This window comes from Portunus trituberculatus, chromosome 16, assembly GCF_017591435.1.
Source record: "Portunus trituberculatus isolate SZX2019 chromosome 16, ASM1759143v1, whole genome shotgun sequence".
Lineage (NCBI taxonomy): Eukaryota > Metazoa > Arthropoda > Malacostraca > Decapoda > Portunidae > Portunus > Portunus trituberculatus.
In genome coordinates, this window is record NC_059270.1 from 9,198,716 (window position 1) to 9,210,892 (window position 12,177).

A 12,177-nucleotide genomic window follows, 5' to 3' on the forward strand; every position below is an offset into this window, starting at 1 on the left:
GAGAGAGAGAGAGAGAGAGAGAGAGAGAGAGAGAGAGAGAGAGAGAGAGAGAGAGAGAGAGAGAGAGAGAGAGAGAGAGAGAGAGAGAGAGAGAGAGAGAGAGAGAGATAATGATAGGCAATTACACACATGCAAACATATCAGAAGATGGAAAGAAATAAAAAAAGAACATGCAGACAGACAAAGGTAGAGGCAGGTGTGTGTGTGTGTGTGTGTGTGTGTGTGTGTGTGTGTGTGTGTGTGTGTGTGTGTGTGTGTGTGTGTGTGTGTGTGTGTGTGTGTGTGTGTGTGTGTGTGTGTGTGTGTGTGTGTGTGTGTGTGTGGTATAGCAAAATACAATAACAAGTTTTCTCCAAATCTTGTGGCTATTAATACTCAAAAATACGGATGGCGTCTTCTATTCGTCCAAACTAATTAAATAAACTAAAGAAAAGGATAAAAAAAAAATATTAATGAATCATTCGAACGAACCTACAAGTCTAACAAGAAAGTCAACGCCGGCATGACCCTAGAGAGCTGACATATCACGTTTGATGTAACAATCTCATTCAGGATCGTCATGTCCCTGTTTTGTCCTGTGTTGATTAGCCAGGGCACGTACAATGTAATTTTGGTGGTTGGCAATGTCCTCGAAATCACCACTTCCTACAACATTTCCCATAATTACCAAATCCCACAACGCCTGTTCTACTTACCACAATTGGCTCACAATATACTCAGATTAGTTACTTAAGTGTTCAAGGAAGCTTAACACTAAAACCATTAGGGGCCTGATAACGAGTTGCAGATGTTTCCTTCTCAAGTTCTGTAGTCGTTTGAGTTTATGTGAATGTTTTTACTAAGGGATTGTGAGAAGGAATTTCAAGGAGAGGCAACCAGCGTAGGCCCTGTTATGATTCTGCTTTTACTGTTCCATGCGATGATTCATAATTGGTAATACATAAAGGATGCATATACTGTTTCTAAGCATGTTATCACATCTTTATATAATTTATGAATGCACACAATCACTTTGGTCTTCGTATCGCACCTGCGATACAAAGACAATGCTTAGTTACATTTTGCCACCATTATTTGATAATATGGCTGTATCTTATATATTATATCAAACTGACGTGAGAGAGAGAGAGAGAGAGAGAGAGAGAGAGAGAGAGTGTGTGTGTGTGTGTGTGTGTGTGTGTGTGTGTGTGTGTGTGTGTGTGTGTGTGTGTGTGTGTGTGTGTGTGTGTGTGTGTGTGTGTGTGTGTGTGTGTGTGTGCAATCTTTTATGCAGGTAAAGCTCTTTCACATGAGAATAGTCTCAAATTTTCAAATGAAAAATACAAAAAGGATAAAATAATAACAACAACAATAATGGCAATAATAACAATAATAATAATAAAATAAATAATAATAATAATAAACAAAAATAATAATAATAATAATAAACAAAAATAATGATAATAATACTAACAAGTAATAATAATAGTAACAATAATAATGATAATAATAATAATAATAATAATAATAATAATAATAATAATAATAATAATAATAATAATAATGATAACAAAAATAATGATAATAATACTAATACGTAATAATATAATAGTAACGATAATAATAATAATAAAATAATAATGATAATAAAACTAAAGATAATATCAATGATAACAAAATCATTAATATGTAAAGGATCTGGTGAGCGAGGATGAACAAACTTAAATATCTCGATACACGTAATTACCAAAACGTTTAACTCTCCCAGCTTTCAAATGACACATTACGAGAGCGTCGTAATTGTTATCACCGTATCCAGAGTGGTCCATTCACAACAGATCATAAGACTGTGGCGGTATTTCTGAGTGTGGAACTGCTTCATTTGTACCAACAATGTTAACTTAACGGTTATGAACAACAAGAACAACAACAACAACTACTACTACTATTACTGCTAGTAGTAGTTGTAGTAGTAGTGCACTATCACTACTACACCCACTACTACTACGGCTACTACGACTACTACTACTACTACTACTACTACTGCAGCTACTACTACAACTACTACTACTATTAACACTACTGGTACTGCTATTATTACTACAACCACCAGAACATCCACACTATTGCCTCGACTTCTGTCCCTACTATTTTGACCTGCATTTAGCGCGGCGCGGAATTGATGGTATTGCCCACTATACACCACGAGCAGCAGCTTACGAGTACACTGAGTGGCTGTGTGCGGATGCAGGCACGACACCAAGCTTGATCCTTACGAGCTTCTCCTGTCGTACGCTATGGCCGGCAGTGAGATCTCTCCACACTCAAACACACACACACACACACACACACACACACACACACACACACACACACACACACACACACACACACACACACACACACACACACACACACACACATATTCACACAGAGATAAGCACACTACGTGAATGGGAAAGAGCAAAACCCGTGGCACCCTTTTAGCTGATTTCATCCTTGCCGTGACGGGGCGAGGATGGGTAAGGCAGGGGCCATACAGGACTCCCTGGCGAGGCTTCTGAGGCTGGGTGTCCGTCGCGTACGAAGATAAACTGCTCGAGCCTCAATCGGAGCGAGAAACATTCCGATGCGAGCAACATCAGAAAGATTTATGGGCTACGTTATCGGCAGGTGAATTATGGACACACTCAGGTGGCCCCGTAGAGAAAAATGTGCCGTGATTACATTTATTTGAGATTTAGAGGGAATTTGGATCTATAAGTCATGCAAACGAAAGTTCAAGTTAGATGTTTTATGGGAGTTTACGAGGTAATCTTTGTGTTATGATTGACAGCGTCACTGTTACGGTGTTAAATCAATTCTCTGTCTCTCTCTGTCTCTCTCTCTCTCTCTCTCTCTCTCTCTCTCTTTTGTATGTTGTGTGTGTGTGTGTGTGTGTGTGTGTGTGTGTGTGTGTGTGTGTGTGTGTGTGTGTGTGTGTATTTGTGTGCGTCCCGAATTTCACCTCGAACAATGTGTGCACTCTTTTCTTGTGAAAATTGTTTACTGAACCTGAAAAGATGCATTGCCCCAGTTAACAGATCGACTCACTCGCGCAGCACCAATGCAGTGTTGGCCACACCGTAAGACGAAAAGTGTTGTTCTCTGCATACACCCACATAGTAAAAGAAGACGCATGATTAAATGGATAAAAAAGAATACACATTATGATGATGATTTGAAGTGACTTTTTGTATGTATATGACAGCTTAAATAAACTGTTTGGTATTGGTTAAAACATCAACTTATCAAGTCTTCAATCATAGTAGTAACGTTCAGAAACACTTAATTATTTGCAACAATCGTTTAGATTAGCCAAAAAGGACACGAAAGAAAAGAAAGTGATTTGCAGGAACCATTTAAATTAATACGAATAGATAAAAAAAAAAAAAACATTGTACTAAGTAATGAGAGCAATGACAAAAAACAAGGTACAACTACTTTTTTTCTGAATTTGTTCATTTTGAAAACTAATTAGCCAAGAGAACAACTCTACATTTTCGCTTTGTTCCAATAATTTTTCATCCATCGTACACACAGCTTGCTCTTCTGTTGTAAAAAACATGTTATATATATATATATATATATATATATATATATATATATATATATATATATATATATATATATATATATATATATATATATATATATATATATATATATATATATATATATATATATATATATATATATATATATATATATATATATATATATATATATATATATATATATATATATATATATATATATATATATATATATATATATATATATATATATATATATATATATATATATATATATATAAACTAAGTATTATAAACTAAGGATTTTTGTACAGTCCGTTTTTCAAATAGAAACATCACAATGAATATGTTTCATTTTCGTAATATATAAAAGTAAGAGACAAGACAAAAAAAAATATATATATTTACTTGTAAGAGGTATATAGTACTGAGAAATGGAAATTTTGTCCTCAGACGCTTTCTTGAGATACAAAAGGAATGTAGTACTTTGATTTATTTCCCAGTGGAAAATGACATGCTCTTAAACTAATTCGTAAGGATAAGAAACAAAAAAATCACTAGATTCGGTAACATTAAAGACCATGGAGTACAAGGACATTTTTTATAGTAGCATTAAGAAAAATATATACCCGATTGTAAATTATTGTTAGTTAGTGTTGATCTAATGACAAGTATCCAACGCACGGAATTAACAAAATCTTAATAATTAGTATGTTTGTTTGGTGCAAAAACATTAAGTGTAAAGACAGATATGTAACAAGAGTCCTTCAGAAGCCCAAGACGTTATATAGCAAATAAGAAATGCAGAGAAAGAAATCAAAAGTAGGATGACTGAGACGAAGTTCATGTAAGCCTATCAAGAAGAGCGAGGGGAAGTTACTGGGAGCTTAAAAGACATAGTAAAAGTGAGTCACCATAACACTATTACGAAGCGACACTCGAAGATTAAATTACAACGAAAAAATAATAAACCCTTACCAAGAACTGGAATACAAAAAACAAGTTACCAAAAGCCTCTTGTGAAAATGAAGAATAACCTAATATAAAGCAACAACATTATGACATATTTCCAAAAACTTTTAATATTTTTGTCCAACGGAAAGTCTCATATATTCTGTAGATCTTCATTAACTGTATTAAGGAAGAACTAAAAAAAGACATGGTTTCATTTCCATATAGTCCACCAAACTACCAGTACTAAAAGAAAATAACTCAATTTCAAATATATGGATATGGAAAAAGAGAGAGATAGAAATACTAGAGAACAAACGGAGAGAGAAAAACTACCTTCACAATAAGAGAAAATGGTGGTGGTTGTTGTGGTGGTTACAGGTATAAATACAGAGAGGGGGACTGATTGGGAGGAACAACAGGAAAAAAATAAGGATGACATATTGGAGAAACAATATGTGGCAGATGAAAAGAAAAAAAGATGAGGAGAACTGTGGTAACGAAAAAAAAACAAAACAAAAACATATCACACACACAGAGCGAAAATTTTGGAGCTGAAAATGAAGACCCGTATATATATATATAAAAAAAAAAAAAGGATAACAGTAGGAAGATAGTAAAACAAGCGGTACTATGAAAGACTAAGACATAACGGGAATATTAGGAGGAGTTGGGAGAAGAAAACGCAGGAAAATATATAGAGAATTTACATTTGAAATTAGCCGTATTCATTATTTAGATGTGTGCTTAAATTGTTGTTTTGCGTAATATATGCAAATAAAAGGAGAATGTAACTGAGAAACACCAAGAATAAAGTAAAGAATGTGCATGGAAATCATAATGATAAGAACAATATGGAAAAAACATCCACAAAATAAGGGAAAGAAGAAGAACGGAGAAGAAAGAACACATACAAAGAAAGATACGGTGTTTATAGCTAGAAACAAGGTCAAGACAGAAGGAGGAGGAGGAGGAGGAGGAGGAGGAAGGAGGAAGAGGAAGAAGAAGAAGAGGAGAAGGAGGAGGAGGAGGAGGAGGAGGAGGAGGAGGAGGAGGAGGAGGAGGAGGAGGAGGAGGAGGAGGAGGAGGAGGTGGTGGAATTGAAGGAGGAGGCTAAAGAGGAGAAGGGGGAGGCCAAATAGGAGGGGAAGGAAAAGGAATGAAAAGATGGGAGGAAAGAATAAAATAATTGAAAAAAAGAAAGAAAAGTCACTGGTAATTATCATATATTCCTCATAAAATGTGTGTGTGTGTGTGTGTGTGTGTGTGTGTGTGTGTGTGTGTGTGTGTGTGTGTGTGTGTGTGTGTGTGTGTGAGTGCGAAATATACAGTGGCCATAAAGTGTCGCATGTCACAGGGCGAAGAGACCGGAACTAGGCTGGAGTCAATCGATATTCATCAGTAAGGGCACCTCACCCAACGTTGTGGTTCTTCCCCATGACTGTCCGTCTCTTGGTGTGTGTTCGCCACGTCAAGATGAAACTATGCATCAGATAGTCAATAACTGCACTTCTTCATTTGTTTAGCAAGGCTCTGTTGAAATGGTATTTGAAGACTTTTTATAGCCTTCGTTGGGAAGTCTCTCTCTCTCTCTCTGTGTGTGTGTGTGTGTGTGTGTGTGTGTGTGTGTGTGTGTGTGTGTGTGTGTGTGTGTGTGTGTTCCACACACACACACACACACACACACACACACACACACACACACACACACACACACACACAGTACTTAATTATTGATGTTAATAGACAAACAATATGTTACTATAAACTCTTGACGTTCATCTATCTGCACTAAATGTTTGCATAAACTTCAAAACTGTCCACCTGTCACCTTTCCATTGATCGGTCCTTCATATTGTGATCAACTTTTCCCATCACCACAATGGACTCCTTCAAAATAAAAGAAGACACGAGACACGTAGCCTAGGTTCTTCCAAGATTTTTTGATAATACGGAGCTTTTGTCCATACGTCCAGATGCCGGTCACTGTCTTCATATCGGAACATTATGCTGGAAAATGAAGTCTAATGGATGTAGGAAAGAATTGGAGGTGCAAAGCTTAGTGCACTTTTTGCCATGGTGTAACACTTACCTAAATGCAGCAAGACGGCCAGACACATAAGCAGCATCATGGTGGTGGCCTACGCACACATACACACACTTGACTTTCCACTTGACGACTATTGTACCTGCTCAACTTCCTCGTGTTTCTGGGAGGATGGTGAGAGTTAAATCATTCGTGGCCTGTGTATCCTTGTGTATAGACCTCCTGTCTACAACCTTGAGTGTGTTCGGGGGCCTGTGATTACCACTCCACACTTGCGGTTCGCATGAGTAATTATTGTAAGACTTGTTTCCACCACAGTGCCGCAGTAGGGTAAAAGAACATACTTTACGTTCAAACTTTTGCAAACCAACTTTAAGGAACATTCATTTTGAAATCATTATAAGCATTCGGTAACACATTTATTGTCACGTGAGCACATGAAGGGTCGTGGACGTTTATCTCACCAGCTAATGACAAAATACGGTCGAGGACGACAGGGAGAGGCGGAGCAAGAATTTACCACACTACTTCCCGCTACCACAGCCGCTGCCAGACTGAGCGGCCTCAGCGGCGGCCCAGCGGCCCCCCACAGTCCAGCAGGGCTCCGCCAGGTAGTGCGCCGATCAAGGGGTTTTCCCTCCCCCATATCGTTGCGTGCAAGGCTTAAGATGGGGATTCGGACAATAGTTCGCAGAGAGAGTTAATGAGAGCATCCTGAGAAGTGGGAGTTCAGTGAGGTATTTCGTAGCACCACCAAGTAACCAGGCACTCCAAAGCAAAGCGTCTTTTGTACACTGCACTCCACACAGCTCTAAAATTATTGACTTATTTCTATAATGATGAATACAGACAAACGTAAGTTTGTCGATACTAAAGATACCTTTGATATGTTATGTTAATGTTGTAATACTATAAATGACCAAAAAAATCATTATACCTAAACTACTAGAAAGGCGAGTTCCTAGAATTATGGGCAGGCTATGTAGAGGGAAGACATGTTTTATTACTATTAGGTGAAGGACTAGGAGTTCCTTTATTTGCGTGGGACACACGGATATCCTCCTCCTTTCATTTCTCGAGATTTTGAATGGAGGGCACACGTGTGCGAATATGCTGCATAAAGAACTGAAAAAGAAAATTAATGAACATATAAGAAAAAAGTTGGTCTTATTCAGCGATTTTACGTAATGAATTGAGGACAGCGATCGATGACAAGAGGCAGATCATCGTTAAGAAGGTGAAGGAGGTGAAGTACTTGGAGGCAATCAGGGACGCAGAAGGGTGAGGGTCAAGAGTGCAGGAGGAACAAGGTCACGGAAGGTGTGTCATGTGAATAATGTGTATAGATCGTTACAATAAAATATTGCTGAGAGCTTACTATTAGAAACACACTTCCAGGAAACCAAGACCCTCCTACTTGTTTGGATATTTTCTTGCAACACTTGGGTATCTCTTTTGTTTTCTGTAGTTTGTATGAAGGCAACTATAAAAAAGAAAAGATCTCTCTGCAACATTAGACGGACATATGCAATCATTGGCTGTGGTTAACGCCGTAAGAAATGTACAGTATACGTCAGTGCGGTGCCACAACTAATTACCCTTTCAGTAATGGCGTTCTTTTGAATTATGGAATCATAATTTGCGCCTCACCATCATATATTACAAAAAAAGTTTTCATTTTTTTTATTTGGTTATTCACACATAACATTCAAATTGAAATTATAGGAAAAAAATCTTTATAACCAGGTGATCACACCTGTGAAAAGGAAAGCCTAAAAATAAAGGCAGAAGATGAAGAAAGACATCTCGATTGGCAGGTGCAGCAAACACAATGGCAGAGATGATGAGGACTCCGTCATGGGAATATAACAAAGAGAACGAAACGGCTCAAAAGAGTCAAGTAAAAATGTAAACAAAGAAGACAATCATAGAGATAATTCTCTCTCTCTCTCTCTCTCTCTCTCTCTCTCTCTCTCTCTCTTGTAATCTATGTATGTATATATGTATGTATGTATGTATCTATCTATCTATCTATATATATATCTATCTATATGTAGGTATATAGATATATAGACACACACACACACACACACACACACACACACACACACACACACACACACACACACACACACACACACACACACACACACACACACACACACACACACACACACACACACACACAAACACAGATGTATGCATGTATGTATGTATATATATATATATATATATATATATATATATATATATATATATATATATATATATATATATATATATATATATATATATATATATATATATATAACGATTAATCTACCTATTTATCTATCTATAAACCTGTTTGTTTATGTTTAGGTGTTTATGTGTAGGTCTCATCACTAGAGGTCTTATTACATTTATCAAACTACATATCACGGATGTAGACAACTGATCTTATCGAGACAGAAATTATAATATGTAATGAGAAAGAAATTTTAGTTTTCTGAAATATTATATCCACATCTCGTAACAGAAGCGTGCAACATAGCTGGTTTCATACGGATCACTTGCACATCGTTAGCACCACCAAGTGATGGAAGAAAATCATACCCTCGCTAAATCGGGGTAGTCCCTCGACAAGAACAACACCTGGTGAGCCGCAGACCTGACAATCAACAGATGCACAGCGTCAGTGATGACATGCTTTTCTTAACATCCATCGAAATTTGTGGCTCAGAAAAAGTATACTGCACTCATTTCCAACTGCACTACTATAAAGGTAAAGAACAAGGACTCATGATTTTTAAACTATCTGTTTCATAACGTTTTATCGTGACTGAAGAAACACTTTGACAAATAGCCACACAGTTCCAATCTATCACATTTTTTTCTAATTATCTGATAAATAGATGGATCAATGAATTCAGTAACTGCGTTCAGCATTTCATTAATGAGTATATTTCCTCCTGGATTTGGCTACGGAATTTACAATATATAAACCATTATTAATTATGCAAACCGGGTAAATTAATGCATCAAATATGACGGTAAATCTTGATATTACAATAAACGTCGGCGGTGCAAAAACTGACCTTATTTACCCATTCATATTTTGTTCATCATGACAAGATTTACATTTGTAATCATTATTGGTTTTAAGGTGTTATTTCTTTAAATATGGCAAAACAAAGAGCAATAATAGTACAAAATCAAAACGATGTTAAAGAACAATAACAGTTTATCAGTTTGGTGTCATAAGTGGCTCTTGTCCACGCAGACTGTTTCGTGTGACTCTGCAAGAACTGACTGAAGCTGAACTGAACACTTTGATTCTTTCTCTTCAGTTTTGTTAGGAATTATTATACATATATTTTGTATTTTGGATAAAATTAATCTCTCTCTCTCTCTCTCTCTCTCTCTCTCTCTCTCTCTCTCTCTCTCTCTCATTCTCGTAAATGACTTAAAAGTCAGGTGCAGGCACAAAAGCATGAAACATTTGGCCTAGAGAGCCGTTGCGTCAGGCGAGTCAGGGCATGAGATCGAGTAGCGTTGTCCGGCCATGTGCTTGCGCCGCTCGTGGGCCAGTCCATTGTATCGCCTCCAATTGGTCTTCCTTTTGTGTCTCATAGCTAAGGTATTCCTTCCGTGCCTTTGTGTTTTAAATCCTTTGTATATTCGTGTTTTGTATTTATATTTTTTCTTCTTGTGCTAAACTTTTGTTTCATTGCTCCCGAATCGAAGTAAGCGTTTTGCAGAGCTGGAAAATGGTCGGCTCGGCTTAGAGACGAAGAATAGGGGGAGAGAGAGAGAGAGAGAGAGAGAGAGAGAGAGAGAGAGAGAGAGAGAGAGAAATCTCTTTATGCCAGTGCCGGAGCCAGTTTTTGCCGAAATAATGAAAAGGAAAATGTTGTACATATTTCTTTACTATTGTTCATGTAAAGACGACGTACATTATGGTAAATCTCATTTTAACCTAAGAACAGTTCACTATCATGATTCATGAGTAAGCATATGGTAACGGCTGCATCGTATCACCTGTATATGGTGGCTTTTCTTAGCGGCAAAACAATGTGATTGCATATTTCAGGTTGACTTAGCTCGATACATTTAATCTGGCAAAGTAATATGCGATTCTGATGGCTGAGGTTTGCGGTGATTCCCATGTCATTCTCCGCATCATATCTCCTGCAGTAAATTGATTATCAGCGAGTTAACTTTATCTTCCATGAAATAATGGCATTTAATCCCAAATACAGGGCAAGCCATGCTGTTGACACTGCTGAGAAAACATGTTTGGTTTTTCATAATCATTTGATCTAATTAGCGAGTTTTACAGTGATTCCATCATTGTTCTTCTCAGACTAACACGGAAAGATAATATTTTCACAAGGACATGAGGATTTCTAGAAGTTTTTAAGACATCTGTAACTAATTGAAATCTATACGAATTTTTACTTTTTTGGAATATTTTCAGTGGTTAATAATTTGCAATGTAATAAAATAAATGTAACGAAGTAAAAAAAAAAAAACAGGACTATCTGACCTTTTTTTTCTTAAAGAAAACAATGTTGCTTGCCTTGCAAGATAATACAAACTTTTGTCAGCGTTACCCAGGCACTCTTTCTCACAACAAAGGCTGCACATTTAGCCAGCATTTGTATTTTTACTATCATAAATTTAATGTAATTCTCAAAGAAGTTTCTCTGAGGCCGCAGCAAAATACAGTACAGCAGGGACGCAAGAAACCCATGTCGGTTTTCCAAACTACTGACTCTTGGTTGAATCATTATCTGAAGTACATTTATGAAAAAAAATATGAGAATTATTGCGAAGGAACCAATTTGCTTTTCATTATCGTACACGTGCCTGCCGACTTTCTCTTCATTGTTCATTGATTCACTCTTTCTCATAAAAGATACGAGTACATATGCGCGCGGATTTCCTCTATACTTTGGTCTACCAGTCTTTCATAATGTGTAAATCCAATCAGTGAAAGAAAATCCCTATCAGTGAGCAAATAATAATTTGCCTTTCCGAAGAATTCATTATGAGCCTGTATGAATATTTCAATGAGACAGAAAGAGGAACACATTTTGATAAGGGAAGTAGACACTTGGAAGTATATAATTTTGTGTTTAGTTCGTCTGAACTATTAACCACACTATCATTTTTACTGCTCTAACAACTTCCCAGAATAATTAGAAATAATTAAAAAAAACGCAGAAAAAGGTAAAAAATAAAACAAATAGTTATCAAGACGATATAAATTATCTATGCACAGCACTTTTACTTATCAAAATAGGGTCATGTTTTTTTTCGGATTAGGTATATGAGTGGTGTTCAAAAATGAAAAAAAAAGTAAAACTTCATTCTTGCATCCTAATCACAACGGAATGAATCAGCTAAAATCTCTCTTTGATAATGCATGACAGATAAACAATAAAATGAAAAAATTGAATGAGATAAAAAAATAAACTGATTGTTTGGCTCTGTGTAGCTGTGAAGAAAAAAAGATCATATAGATCTAATTAATAAAGCAGAAGAAAAAAAAATATCAGAACTGCAGGAACATCAATATAAAAAAAATGAAAATATAAAAAATCACAATTATAATAGTATGGTTGTTAAAAGAGAATAAAA

General features: G+C 36.4%; 1 protein-coding gene and 1 non-coding gene across 2 annotated transcripts in view; one reads left to right on the plus strand and one right to left on the minus strand.

The window, feature by feature from the left end:
* The window catches only part of LOC123504643, a 266,093-nt gene that overhangs the window by 237,342 nt on the left and 16,574 nt on the right, over positions 1 to 12,177 (minus strand). The window lies entirely within an intron of this gene.
* LOC123504678 lies at positions 6,113 to 6,314 on the plus strand. The gene has a single exon (XR_006674918.1). It is a non-coding gene; the product is annotated as a small nucleolar RNA SNORA23 (small nucleolar RNA).